Source organism: Octopus sinensis, linkage group LG2 (genome assembly GCF_006345805.1).
Source record: "Octopus sinensis linkage group LG2, ASM634580v1, whole genome shotgun sequence".
NCBI classification, from domain to species: domain Eukaryota; kingdom Metazoa; phylum Mollusca; class Cephalopoda; order Octopoda; family Octopodidae; genus Octopus; species Octopus sinensis.
In genome coordinates, this window is record NC_042998.1 from 42,604,115 (window position 1) to 42,619,114 (window position 15,000).

Consider the following 15,000-nt stretch of genomic DNA (forward strand, 5'->3'; position numbering starts at 1 on the left):
ATTGATAATCCCTTACTATTTGTTTTGTTATATGTATGTATGTATGTATGTATGTATGTATGTATGTATGTATGTATGTATGTATGTATGTATTCACACAAACATGCGCTCACGCGAAACAAGCACTGAAATAACGCAGACAAATTCGTCAATCACTAAATGGCTTTTTTGTATATATATTTATAAACTAGTTGAGGTATCCGGTAATAAATTACCGGTAATAAGATGTTGTTTATAGCTATGAAACATTTTTCGCCAAATTTCGACATTTTTCAAAAAATTAAAATCTATATTACTGGGTAGGACCAATTTGACGTAAGAATGAATAGAGTCTGGTAGCGAACCGATGTCATCGTCATTTGTATGCATGCGCGTCAAATGACGAAATTTTACGCTTTGGAGCAGAATTCGTGAAATTGATGTCCCAACGGCTAGTGTGCAAAATGCCTAAAGTTTGCTTGAGAAATAAAATGCTCTTACCTAATCAAAACCTGATACACTGGAGAATTAAAATAACGAATTGAAATATTATTAAGTTTTGGAAGATCAAAACAATTCCCATTGAAATGCAGAACTAGCAAGTGCTAAATAAATTACCGTTAATAAGATGTCTGTTTATACCCATGAAACATATTTTGTCAAATTTTGGCATTTTTCGTCAAATTGATGTGACGATGGCTAGTGTGAAAAAAGCCGATATTTTACGATTTTTGAAAAATCGATGCTGATTAAAAATCGCTTTTTTAAAATTCCAAATGCGTAAGTAACCGCATGGGCATAAGCCCTCACACGTGTCAAGGTCTGTTATTGAAGATATATACATTCACAAACGGAAGTAAGAGGTAGAAAAAATACGATATGTATATATACATATATATATATATATATATATATATTATATATATAATAATATATATATAGCATTTTTTACTACCATAAAAGACTAATACACAGAAGGGACAATACAAGACAGACAAAACATGGGAGTCAAAATAGCGAATGGATAATGAAAGAGTGGAAATGATAAAAATGGAGTGCTGGACACGGGGCCCCCACAAACCACGTATCATCACTGATCTTCTTTTAGAATCACTGGTACTTATGTTCAAATCATTTCACTTACACATGTAACAAGGCATACACTCTTCATTCATAAATCAGGACAGACAAAATGGGTTGGAGCAACATATGATTAGACAAAATGTAACACTTGATGAAAAAGGAATGTCACATTGTCTCTTGATTTTCTTTTAATATCACTGGTACTCACGTTCAATCATCTCACACATGTAGCAAGGCATATACTTTTCATTCACAGTACAGGCCAGACAAAATGTGGTGGGTTGATGGGTTGTTTCGTCACGGTGCTGGTTGGCTCCCTCTTGCTTTCTTTCGGGTCGTCAGACTGTGGTGAGTTGCTAGGTGGAGGGGTGCTTCTGTGGGAACGTGGTTTATATGTGGCCCTCTTGCCCACACTTAAAGCACAGTGGACTTCTTTCCTTCGTTATGACTCTTAGTGTGGCCTCCTCCGGAAGTATTATTTGCCTTGATATTTCTTCCAAGTTCTTCTGGGTGGCCTGGCTTATTAGCTCCAGACCTTGGCCCCATCAGTTCTGCTGGTGTAGCCTAGTGGCCTGAAGGATAGTGGCTCTATCTTCCAGGTCCAGCAGCACGGCCACCCTCAGCCACACCGCATCAATTTCTGGTGGGACCTCCCCTATCCTTATTTTCGATGTTCGCCTTCCAAGGTAACTCTTACTCTTTTACTCTTTTACTTGTTTCAGTCATTTAACTGCGGCCATGCTGGAGCACCGCCTTTAGTCGAGCAACTCGACCCCGGGACTTATTATTTTTGTAAGCCCAGTACTTATTCTATCGGTCTCTTTTTGCCGAACCGCTAAGTAACGGGGACGTAAACACACCAGCATCGGTTGTCAAGCAATGCTAGGGGAACAAACACAGACACACAAACACACACACATACATATATATATATACATATATACGACAGGCTTCTTTCAGTTTCCGTCTACCAAATCCACTCACAAGGCATTGGTCGGCCCGGGGCTATAGCAGAAGACACTTGCCCAAGATGCCACGCAGTGGGACTGAACCCGGAACCATGTGGTTGGTTAGCAAGCTACTTACCACACAGCCACTCCTGCGCCTATAAGTCGGCAGTAGCACCAGATCTGCCGATTTTAAGGAAGGCGTAGAGTGTTCCTTTTGCCTCCTCTTCGGAAGCGAATCTCACCTCTACTATGCCGAAGCACCCTCCTCTATTTACGTATTTTCTGTTGTGCCAAATTGGTATCCTTTTTGTTGTCAGGGACAGCGTTCTATAAACTATTGTTTTGCGTTTCGTGTTGTATATCATTTGTTCTGGGGGAGTCAGCTTCATGTTCGCTCCTTCCCTCTGCAATAAGTTTATATATTTTTCGAGCTCGCCGGGCTGACTTGCACTTTTTCGTTAGTGACACCAGCCACGGACGCGCAGTTCATTTTTCCATTACCATTCTGTGTTTCAATTCGGAAACAGGGGGAATTCGCACAAAAAACGAACCTACTAAAGCAGGCAATGTGTCCAAAAGGCACAAAAAACAGCAAAAGTTGTATAACAGTTAAAAAAATACAACGGTAATCCCAAAAGGGAAAACCTACAATTAAGCGAGAGCAACAGCAGAAAAACACGTCTGTTTCGTAAAAGGCACTAAAAGAGATTGAAGAAATATATAATATAAAGCATACAAAATATACCAGTATTTTCGTAATGAATGTTACAGCGTATATATTTAAATTCATAAAATATATATAGGAAAGGATTTAACTAAAGAGATAAAATAAAGAGTTACAGCTTAAACCAATAATATAATTCTAAGACTTTTAGTAATAGTATTATAGCTTTCATCACGAGTACCGGTTATTCTATGAAAAGGAGGAAAATAAATCTTTATCTCCAGATTTAACTGATTTATAGAAGAGAAAGGAGTTTAAAACATACACATACGCGTGCGTGCGTACGAACACAGTTAAGGCTGAGTGTTGAGAGACCGTAAGTGTAATCCCACTGCATAATATTATGTGTCCATGTGTTTTTATCATAAGCTCGGGATGATTCGAGTCTTGTGATTCGATTTTGGCCGAGGAAAAATGTATAGAAATCCATCGAGTGGGACTGCACCAGTTGGTGAAAGACTCCGGGTAAGGCTCCCCAAGGAGTCACTTGCTAGGGCAGTGGGACACGCTCAGGCCTAGTTTTCAGGGCCAAGGCGTGTCTCAGGTAGAGGCATATGGATGTGACTAACAGCTTGGAGAGGGATGGGCGTCACCATACTAACTTGCCCTTGATACATTCATGATGATGACACCCAGACCAGGACCCATACCAGATTGGTCGTCGCCCAGGTTAGCACCAAAGAGTGAACGTGCCTCAATTTTGCCGACTCACAGAGGGCAGCAGATGACCGAAAGAAGAGGAAAAATCTGGATTCGACGTCATCAACGAATGTCCCAACGACGACATGGTTAAGGGATAGGAAGGAAGGAAGATGGAAGAGAAAAAGGAAAGAAGGAATGTTGAGAATTATGTCAAAGTTATATGGAATATTCAGCCACTTTGCACGCTAATTCAATGAATATGTTGTCCAGCTGATTGAACAACTGGATGCCCATACATAGAAAGTGACAGAAGTGTCCACTTTAATCATTTTTGTACACAAACATGCAGAAGTTAAGTAAAAAGTAAACACAGGAGTTGAGATGAATTAGGAGAATGTGAGGCGTTCATAAAACATGTAAGATAGGAAAAGCTTAGAAGAAAGATGAAATTTTTCTCATTGTGTTCTTTTTTGAAGATTGAGCTGTGATATAAGCGGACTCCACAACCAATGATAGTTGAGGAAACGACCTCGATAATTAAAACGTCTATTTACAAGTTTGGAGCTCGTTAGGGTGTTATTCTGCTCATTATGATTGCACTCACAGAAACGGTCACTCAAATGGCTTTAGGTTGGTGAAGATCCAATCAAAGTGGTAGGGGACATGACTATTTTGGTTTAGATTCAGTTATTAACGTGCTGTTCGAGATAAAAGTATAAATGTAAACTTATAGGAACCAGGGTGTGTACAGCAAGGAACCTGACTGTGCACTAAAAATAGACCACCAGACTAAGTAGTATGAAGTCGCTCAACAGCACAGTCTAATCTTTGGGCGGCAGAAATGTTGTCTCTTCGCTCTCTCCTTTCTGTCCTAAAAGAGTGAGCTCACTCTTTTACCTACGGACCCTGTAGCTCCTGATGGTAAATTATTTGCCTTTAACATAATAGGCTTCTAGACTATTTGTCTAAGCCATGTTTTCTTTCCTTTTCCTTCTCCCTTTTGTGTATATAGTATGCTCTTGTTTTTTCCCTCTGATGAAGATCCGTTGCCTTAATTCGAATGCTTTATGAAGATGAAGAACTTTATTCTTGCATTTATTTAAAGACTGCATTTTAGTCGCCGATCAGTAACGGCCTTAAGATATGTTACGTCACCTATTTTGTTATGTCATGCTTTGTATTAAAAAATAAGCTATAAACGTGGTCCAGTCGATGTGTTTGTTAATCTGTAGTTTTCTCTATTTTCCAATTATATATATATATATATATATATATATATATATATTATATATAGTTCAAATTTACAGAAACAAATGACGAGAACAGGCGTAGGCACAACAAGCAGGTGTATTAGTTTAATACGTGGGAAGAATGGCAAAGTCTTTTACGTTTTGAGCCTGCGCTCTTCGACAGAAAGGATTAAGAGGAAAAAGCTGAGAGAGAATGAAAAGAAAAAAATCGACAGAGAAAAATGTGTAAAGTAAATTAAGTAATTTCTATGAGAATACTAATAACAATAACTTGAATAGAAATAGTGACTTAGCAATAAACAGTAACGAGATTAACCTAACTGAGGTTAATCTAACGAGGTTAGCCTAACATAGCTAGGGACCCGAGAAATAGCTATACCAGAGTAACTAATCAAAAGGAAGCAACCTTAACTAATCGAAACGCGAGACTAGAATGGGAAGACAAGAACGCTAGAAAGTGCAGTACATGGAATGTCAACGATAAGAATAGCGAAAATAACTTGGAACATAGACGAAATAAATTAAGGATTACCAGAAATCGAACCAAAATAGAAAATAATAATAGAATTTAGAAGATTTAATAACTGCGATTGCACAAGAGGTAGAATATGTCCGTTAAAATCTGAATGTAAAATTAGAAATGCAGCTTACAGGTGTAAAGTTACATCAGAAGATGTGGAATATTTCTATATAGGTACCAGTTTATGTTTTATAAAACAAAGAATAGCCAGCCACTAAAATTCTTTTAGTGATAAAAACAAAAAAAAAATCATACAAGCCTTAGCAAATTAATTTGGTCGCTGAAGGACAGTAATAAAGTATATTCAATTGACTGAGATAAACTGTATAGTATAGGGAGTAAACGATGCGATCTATAAATTACTAGAATAACAATTATGAAAAAAAGAATCAAAATTAATTGCACACACTAGAAACAAGAATATTCTTCATGAAATGAGTAGAATGATAAACTTTTTGATAGTACTAATGAATATTACACGTAATATAGCTAGAAAATAATAAATTACTAGCATAACAATTGTGAAAGAAAAAGTCAATCAAAATTACATGAATAAATCTAAAAATAGGAATATTCTCCTTGAAATAACTAGAATGATATACTAAATGATGCATATCTAACAATGTGCAGTCGATGCTGTTGAAACGTGCGTAGGCCCACGAAAGAATGCTGTAAATAGCTGTCTAATAAATTATAGATGTGGAATAAATCTCCGTTCTCCTGATCATTATTAATAGTGTATATATATATATATATATATATATATATATATTATATATATATATATATATGTGTGGTGTGGTGTGTGTGTGTGTGTGTGTGTGTGTGTGGTGTGTGTGTGTGTGTGTGTGTGTGTGTGTGTGTGTGCATATATGGACGTCACCAACAGTAAGCAACATGAAATACGAAACCAATGAGTTAAATACGCAAACAACGAGAGAAAAAATGGAAAGTAGGACAAATAATACAAAGAATACAAAGAACGACCCATCAGCAGTTGTTGGCGACCTATCTACTCCCCATTTCGAGCAATCAACGACAATATGAAGACAGTTGCTCCCATTGATGGAGGGTTAAAGTTGGGAACAAAAACAGGACAGTGGAGACATACAAGGAAGCCAAACGAAAACAAACATGGAATCCCGAGCCTTCCAACAGGTTTGGGCATGTCCCACAGTTTGGGCGTCCACATTTTTTAAGTCGTTTCAGCGATTTGTGTTGCTTTTTGCATTTGACGAATTCATGTGTTTTCAGACAGTTGCTCATTTTGGGATTCCTAGTGAACATAGGTAGATCTTGTACAATAGTGTTGTATGCCTCATTGTTTCTGGGGTTGTGAGTTGATATATACGGTAGTGTTTTGAGATGTGGTGTGGTGTTACGTTTTGTTTTCCTTTGTGTTTTAATACCCAATTTCTTGGCACGCTTAATTCCATCGTCTATAAGCGAGGGTGGATATTGTCTCTCAATTAGTATTGTTCTGAGGTCTTGAAGATGGAGGTACCAGGTATTTCCATCAGACACTATTGTGCAAATCCTTTTCCCTAAATTAAAGGCGATATTTCTTGTGATGAGCTAAAAAGAAAATATTGTTTCGAGTTCGTTGGTTTATGATAAATGTCAGTTACAATTTGGTTGTTAACTTATTTAATCATAATATCTATGAAAGGGAGCTGTTCTTTGCTATATTCCATTGTAAATTGGATGTTAGGGTTTATATTAATTAGGAAATAATCATTCTGGAGTATAAATTTTAAATTTTCAATAATAAAAACCTGGTTTATGCGTTCTGGAAGTTCTTCGAGGTATTTTTCGAAGGTAACATCGAAGGAAACCAATAATGTCTCTTCATTAGTTGTTGTTGGTAGGTGCTCAAGCATATACAGATCGTCTCTAATGAAATTTTTGATGTATTTCCGCAAGGGTTTCAACAGGATGTCTAGAAAATTGCTTAGGTGGTGGGTTTCACAGGTTGGGCCAGCTATAATGGGTCTTAACTTTAAATCCTCTGGCTCTAGGATATCTATTATCCTACTTTAGCTAGTATAATGATTTTTGTTACAGAGAGAGAGTTTCCTTTGATAAATTACTTTGAATTTCTCCTGTATGTTTTGTTCTAACGTGTGTTCCTGTTTCTCTCCACTCGGTCTAAAAAATGTTTACTGTAATTTGGTTCGTAAAAATTATCAGTGTTATTAATTGTACACTATTAAGGCTATAACCATACATGGATTTACACAGGATTGCACCTAAGGACGTATGGACTAACATCTACACTATCGGAAAGCTGAACTGTGAAATTTTATGCTTCTTTTTTCTTTTTCTTCATTTCTTTATTCCCTTTCTCCTGTATTGTCATCATTTCATTTATCTATACTTCTCACATTTTGCCTATTTGTCCCCTATTTGTCTATAATGAGGGGGTATCCCGTACTTTGGGATATCCACAAAACAGCTGTAAGACTTTGAATTTTTCCAATAATAACAACGTATATATTGACTTAAGATGTTTGTCTTGCCTTAACGTTAGTGTGTTCTCAAGAATTTTGTATATATATATATAAATAATAAATATATATATGTATGTATGTATGTATGTATGTATGTATGTATGTATGTATGTATGTATGTATGTATGTATGTATGTATGTATGTATGTATATATATGTACATATGTATATATGTATATATATATATATGTGTGTGTGTGTGTGTGTAAATATATAAATACATATGATTGGGAAGCAAATGTACGTATGTATGTGTGTGTGGGTGTGTGCGATTATCTATTTTTATTTCAAAATTTCTTGCCAATATAGAAAGAACCAGTTCCTAATCTGAATCCAAGGTTCCTTTATTGGAATTTCAACAACATCAGCAGAGCATTTTTGTATGCATGTGTGTATGTGTGCAGTATTTGGAGTCAGTGCATGTGCAGATTTGTATATTTTGTGTTGTGTATGTATACTCATACATAGATTTGCATTCTAGACATGCACATATGTACTTAAATGGTAAGTTTCTGGGAAGTTTTGCAAATTTTTACAGTTTGAGTGATGGCTTGAGTCTTTGAATTAGCCTTATTTCTGGTTTCTAGAAGTCTTATTACTCAAGATTGGTACTTAGGCAGTGTGTTACATATCCTAGTATTCAAATACTTACAGGTATAAACCTGGACTTGTAATCTGGGTAGAATTCCAAATAGTTCAGCAAATGTATGTATGTATGTATGTATGTATGTATGTATGTATGTATGTATGTATGTATGTATGTATGTATGTATGTATGTATGTATGTATGTATGTACGAGGGGTGCTCATTAAATATTTTCCCTGACCCACTACTCAAGGACTGGGATAAACAAAATTTTTCCATAATTATTAGTCCTTCTCCTCATAGCCATCGCCAATGGTGACACATTTCTCCCATCGCTTTATGCAGCTATGAAGATCTCGTCTGTAGAAGTCGGTAGGTTTTGTCTGGAGCCAAGACTTTACCTCGGAAATAAGATCATCATCATTCGGAAAGTGCTTCCCCTTCAACGAAAACTTCACGATGGAAAGAGTTGGAAGTCAGATGATGCAAGATCGGGAAAGTAAGGGGGATGAGGAAGGATTTCATAGCCAGAGGAGTGTGCTTTCACCTGAGCAACAAGCGCATTGAAAACTGGGGCGTTGTCTTGGAGGAAGCGGACGCTTTTGATCAGCATTCCAAGCCTCTCTGTTTTGATGGCGTCCTGCAATTTCTGCAGCAGAGCTCTTTGTCAGAAAATCCATCATCACTATTCCGCGCTGATCCCAAAAGACTGTGAGCATGACCTTGCCTGCTGAGGGTTGGACATGAGCCTTCTTTGGAGATGGTGAATTATCATGCTTCCATTGCTTCAACTGGACTTTAGTCTCAGGATCATAGTGACGGTCTCATGTTTCATCCTGAGTGATAAGTCAGCCAAAAAAGTCCTCCTCGTTTTCTTGGCACAATGCCAAAAGAGCCTGGAAGCAATTGACTCGTTCCTGCTTATGCAAAGGTGTGGGCATCTGTAGAATCCATCGTGCAGACAACTTATGCATGTGCAAACAACTTATGCATGTGGAAATAGTCGTGAATGAGTTTCTCTACGGACTCCACACTTATATTCACTTCTTGGGCTAGTTGCCGTTAGTTATGTAGCGATCCTTCAAAATGGCGACTTCCACTTTATAGATGGTGTCATCATCAATGATGGAATGTGGTCGTCCAGGAATAGGAGCAGTTTCCACCGATGCCCGACCACATTTGAACTGGCGATGCCAGTGCTTGACCACGTCGAATGATGGTGCATCATCACCATAAACTTCTTTCATCTCATCGAAAGTCTTTTTTGGTGTACAACCTTTCAAGTATAAGAACCTGGTCACCGATCTGCATTCAACTGCGTCCATTATAACATCTCAGTCTACGTCAGCAGCCGTAAAAGACAAACAAATATTAGTGGGAAGCTGCAATTCACAATGTGACATGTCGAGACATGTATGATTATACCTGTACAAGTTCCGTTTCCTGCAATAGCCGGAAGTGGTCAGGGGAAATCTTTAATGATGCCTCTCGTATGTATGTATGTATGTATGTATGTATGTATGTATGTATGTATGTATGTATGTATGTATGTATTTAAGTATGTATGTACGCATGTATGTATGCATGGATGTATGTCCAGGCGCGCGGTTGGCCCACTGAGAATGGGAGACCTCTCTGTTGTCACAACATCTCTCTAGGAGAGGGAAACTCTGAAAGAAAACCTGCGATACTGACAATATTCGATGATGTAGACTAGTTCTTCTTTCCGAGTTTATGTTGTCCATGTTCTGAGAGTGGATTTGTGCAAATCCTTTTCCCACTATAAAAATCATCATGCACGGACATAACTTGAAAAAAAATGTAAGACCTATCACAAAAATGGTTGGTCGTAGCCTTCGCATGTGTGGGATTTTCGATCACACGATAGCAATACTCGAATACGAATTTGCAGTCATCATATGTATGTATGTATGTACGTATGTATGTATGTATGTATGTATGTATGTATGTATGTATGTATGTATGTATGTATGTATGTATGTATGTATGTATGTATGTATGTATGTGTTTGTGTGTTTATGTATGAATGTATATTTATGTATGTACTTATGTATGTATGTATGTATGTATGTATGTATGTATGTATGTATGTATGTGCTTGTGTGATTATGTATGAATGTATATTTATGTATGTATGTATGTATGTATGTATGTATGTATGTATGTATGTATGTATGTATGTATGTATATCCTGTGATTTATCCTTTGGCAACTTGTAACCATTGTTCACAATTTCCATTATAAAATATATAAGAAAAAATAAAAACACCGATACATCACGTATTTTTCACAGAACTTGTATAGCACACCTCGCTTAAGTAGAGAGAATGTCAAAGCTGTCTGCTCATCGAAGTAAGCAAGACAGAATATGTTGCCCTTAGTTATTGGGTAAAATTTACCTGTCCTTAGGCTAAGCTGATGTTCCTAAGTTAAGTTACTAAATAACTACTTTTAGGAAACAGATATGTTCGCACTGACGTAAAGGTTTATATAACAGATTCTGAATAATTAAATACTTCTATCCATAATCGTTTATAGAATAATGATAGTCTTGACCAGTAAACAATTATTATGTCTCTCTATCTGGCAAGAGATCGAAGGTTGGATTCCTTTCGGAGCGAAAAGTACTGAATATTATTCGTTCCTGAATTGTTTAGAAATATATGCTGCATATTTTTAAATGACGTCTTAAATGCAACATGTTTGTTGAAATTCTGTATGTGCATACTCAGACACGTACATTTGCATCATAATGTATTCGTTATATGGTCTAAAGTTGTCGGCTTTTTTTTTTGGCTTTTATTGAAATACCAAATTATATATATATATATTGTTGACTGACTGCTAGCCCTTTTGCGTTTGACCACGGTCACTGCCACATCGATATTCTTCCCTCTGCCGTAAGGCTTAATTCCCAACACGCCAGCTGAATTCAATTCGTCTCCAGTCGAAAGACGCCTGTTGTTATGTCCTGTTATTACTATTATTATTATTGTATTTATATTTGTGTAACAGCGTCCGTTTTTCCGTCCTTGTTTCGTATACATTCGTTGCTTTTTTCCATGGAATCTAATGCTTTTAGCTTAGTTTTTCCTTGGTGCTGGCCAGATTGGAGCAATCTCAAGATTAATCAACCGAAATTGCGAGGATGATCCGGTTCTTGACTGAAGATTAAAGGCTTTGAATGACCCGTCCGTGCTTTTTGTATCGTCTATCTGGATGTTTTGTTGTCCCTTTTTGTATCACCTAGTTGTCCGGATGTTTTGCGTTCTTGTCCCATTTTGTATTTTATATATATATATATATATATATATATATATATAAAATTTGCTAAGTTATTGAAAGAATTGAACAAGTTCTGGTGGTTGGACACCAGAATGGAAAGATCGCTGGATAAGATACCTTATGGTAGCAGTCCCCAACCGTTTTTTGCACCATGGACCGGTATCATGCACGACGATATTTACACGGAACGAGCGATCACGCTAATAAGCGCAATAAAGTGCATAATATATAATTTACTTATTACATAGATAATACATATATATTGCATATATAATATATAATACATATATATTACATATAGAGTATATTAATAATGCAAAAGCACTCTGCAAACTGCTAGCCAATGAAATAGAAATAAAATTTAAAAATTTATTCTTTCTGTGCGGCCCGGTATAAAATAGTTTGTCCGCGGGTCGGTGGTTAAGTCGATAAGATAATACTGGTGTTAGTGTAACTGACTTTAACCAACATTGTCTCTTATAAAAGGATGGGGCTATGAAAAGTGAAAAGAGAGCAAACAAATTGGCATGTTTAATAAAATTAAGATGTTTTTAAACGTATCCAGCTCCTTTTGGAAAAAGATAAGAATTATATAGATGAAAACACGTTAACAAAAAATGGAGAAGGGTTAACAAATTTCACTTGATTTTTAGAGGTGGAAGGAGGAGGGACTAGTATTCATCAGTTTGAGAATTGCTGCCTTAGAAGTTGGTACCCAGTTGAAGAATAAAAGAAATATGCAGATAGTGTTGCCGTTAACTTAGTGAGTTTCAAAAACCTTACAAAAGAGAATTATGCTCTGAAAAAAAATATATTAGTAATCGATAAATATTATTTTGAGGCTTTTCACAACTACAAGAGACAACTCCAAGCTTGTTTCGGTTTCATTAGACCTTGTTAGAAAACTGTAAACTTCACCGTATATACAGCAGTATTGATGAGATTTTGCATTTGCATGTGGTCTAATATAAGTAAAGTAACGATCTAAAAACGATTTTTAAAAGTGTAATGAGTACAGCTGCAATAAAAAGATAAGGATAATTCAGATCAAGAAATACAAGGGAGACAATACTGAAATGCAAATTACATACAAAATTGATTCAGGGCTACGATGGTCAGTGAAAGTAATCTTTGGCAAACACAGTGACAACACTAGATATGAAGGCTTTAGAAATCAGTAAAGTTTAAATTACGAAGCAAAACATTTGGATTTAAAGATCAACCAGCTTGTCAATATGGAATGCTATGATTCATAACAATTAAAATTGGTACCGTCCGCTGTTGACTAAAATACTCAACAAAAGAAATATCTTGATACACCATGTAATCTACATATTTCAACATATAAATGATATTTGTTTGTATAGGTTCCATTTGAATAATTTGGATATTGAAATTAATTAATTTCGCATGCGCACACACAGTCATAGACACTAAAACAAGGATAAATATGTGTGTGTATGTATGTATGTATGTATGTATGTATGTATGTATGTATGTATGTAAATATGTATGCATGCATGCATGTATGTATATATGTATGTATGTATGTATGTATGTATGTATGTATGTATGTAGTGTGTGTGGTGTATGTATGTATGTATGTATGTATGTATGTATGTATGTATGTATGCATGAATGTATGTATGTGAAGGCGCATGACCTAGTAGTCAGATTGTTGCAATCACGATCGCTAGATCGTGGAGGTTCGATTCCCAGACCGGGCAGCGCGTTGTGTTCTTGAACAAAACACGTCCTTTCCTGTTGCGCAAGTCCTTTTTCGATCAAGGTGGAGTGTTGGCCTACTCGCCTCGCCAGTGGGGTGGCGTCATTTGATGGTTAAAACGATGCAAAGCGCATTGAAACTAGCGATATGCAACAGCATCTGAGAGTCTGGTCGGTTACGTTATACATATACTTACACCCCCCCACACACAATATATATAAGGTTGAAAAGGAACACACGAGTTGATATATATGGAAAAAAGTCAAGGTAGAAAATGGTAAAATAATTTTATAAAAAAAAATTTCAGTACCGGTTCCAGTCACTGAGACTTTTTCAATTGTAAGTATGGAAAACAATTAATTTTGGAAAAATTAAAAGAAAAGTTTTTAAAAGAATATTTGCATAGTATTCAAATACAAGACTGATTTTCTTTGTTTCCGCCTGTCTCTGTCTCACTTGTTTACTCTTGTAGGCTCGAGAAGGAAACATTCTAGTGAAGTTGAACATCTTATCAGGCCACCACAGTCCCCAGATCTCAATATTATCGAACATTTATGGTGCATTTTAGAAAAACAAGTAAGGAGTCGATATCCTCCACTATAATCACTACAAGAACTGGCGACTGTTTTAGCTGAAGAATGGACAAAAGTTCCTTTGGAAACAATTCAAACTTTGTACGAGTTCATACCTCATAGAATTTAAGCTGTAATTACTGCCAAAGGCGGTCCTACCCCATATTAAAATAAATTTGCTTGAAATTTTAAGGTGTTTCCATTGTTTTATCCAATCCCTGTATATATATAAATGATGTTTTGGCTTCATACAATTAATTATCAATTGTATAAAATCAGCTGTCTCTTTTTATTGCTATAACGCGGCAGGTGAGAAATGTTTAAATATTAATAAATAGAATGAGATGCCTAGACAACACAAACTCTTTTACATCATGAGAACACGATTTTATCTTTGCCACATACATGCATATACGCCTGTACGCACTTCAATGCAAGAGTAAGCCTAGACATGGTTGTTAGAAATGGTAGAAAAAGCAGCCAAATCATCCTCAATTCACATTGCCTTGTCTTGAAACAAATGACACATTGAAATAATGTAGTCTGAGATGCAGTATGGCTGAAATAAAAATAGGAAGATTACGGTTGGAATGTCTTTGATTATAGGAGTGACTTAGGGGCTAGAAACGGCAACATCTGTTTTGATAAAGTACCTGCTATCTAAATCAACTCTATCGATATACATGCACACATACATATATCTACACAGAAGCACACACACACACACACGCACACACACACTCACATACACACACTCCACACGCGCACACACATATCATTTGTAGTCTTTACATTCTGGATTCAAATTCCGCTGAAGTCGACGTTGCTTTTCATCTCTTCGGGGTCGATGAAATAAATACCAGTTAAACTCTGGGGTCGATAGAATATCCCAAAATTGCTGACCTGTGCCAAAATGTTGAACTCATCATCACCATTATTATTAATATTTTTATTATTATTATTATTATTATTATTATTATTATTATTATTATTATTATTATTATTATTATTATTATTCTGTTTGACTTTTGCTTTATGTCTGTACAAGTTGGCTCCAAGTCTCACCCAGAGACCTCAAGAGACAACAGGTTGGAAGTTCTGTGCCATATATTTGTTTTTTTTTTGTTTTTTTTTGTGTTGTACTAGTGAATG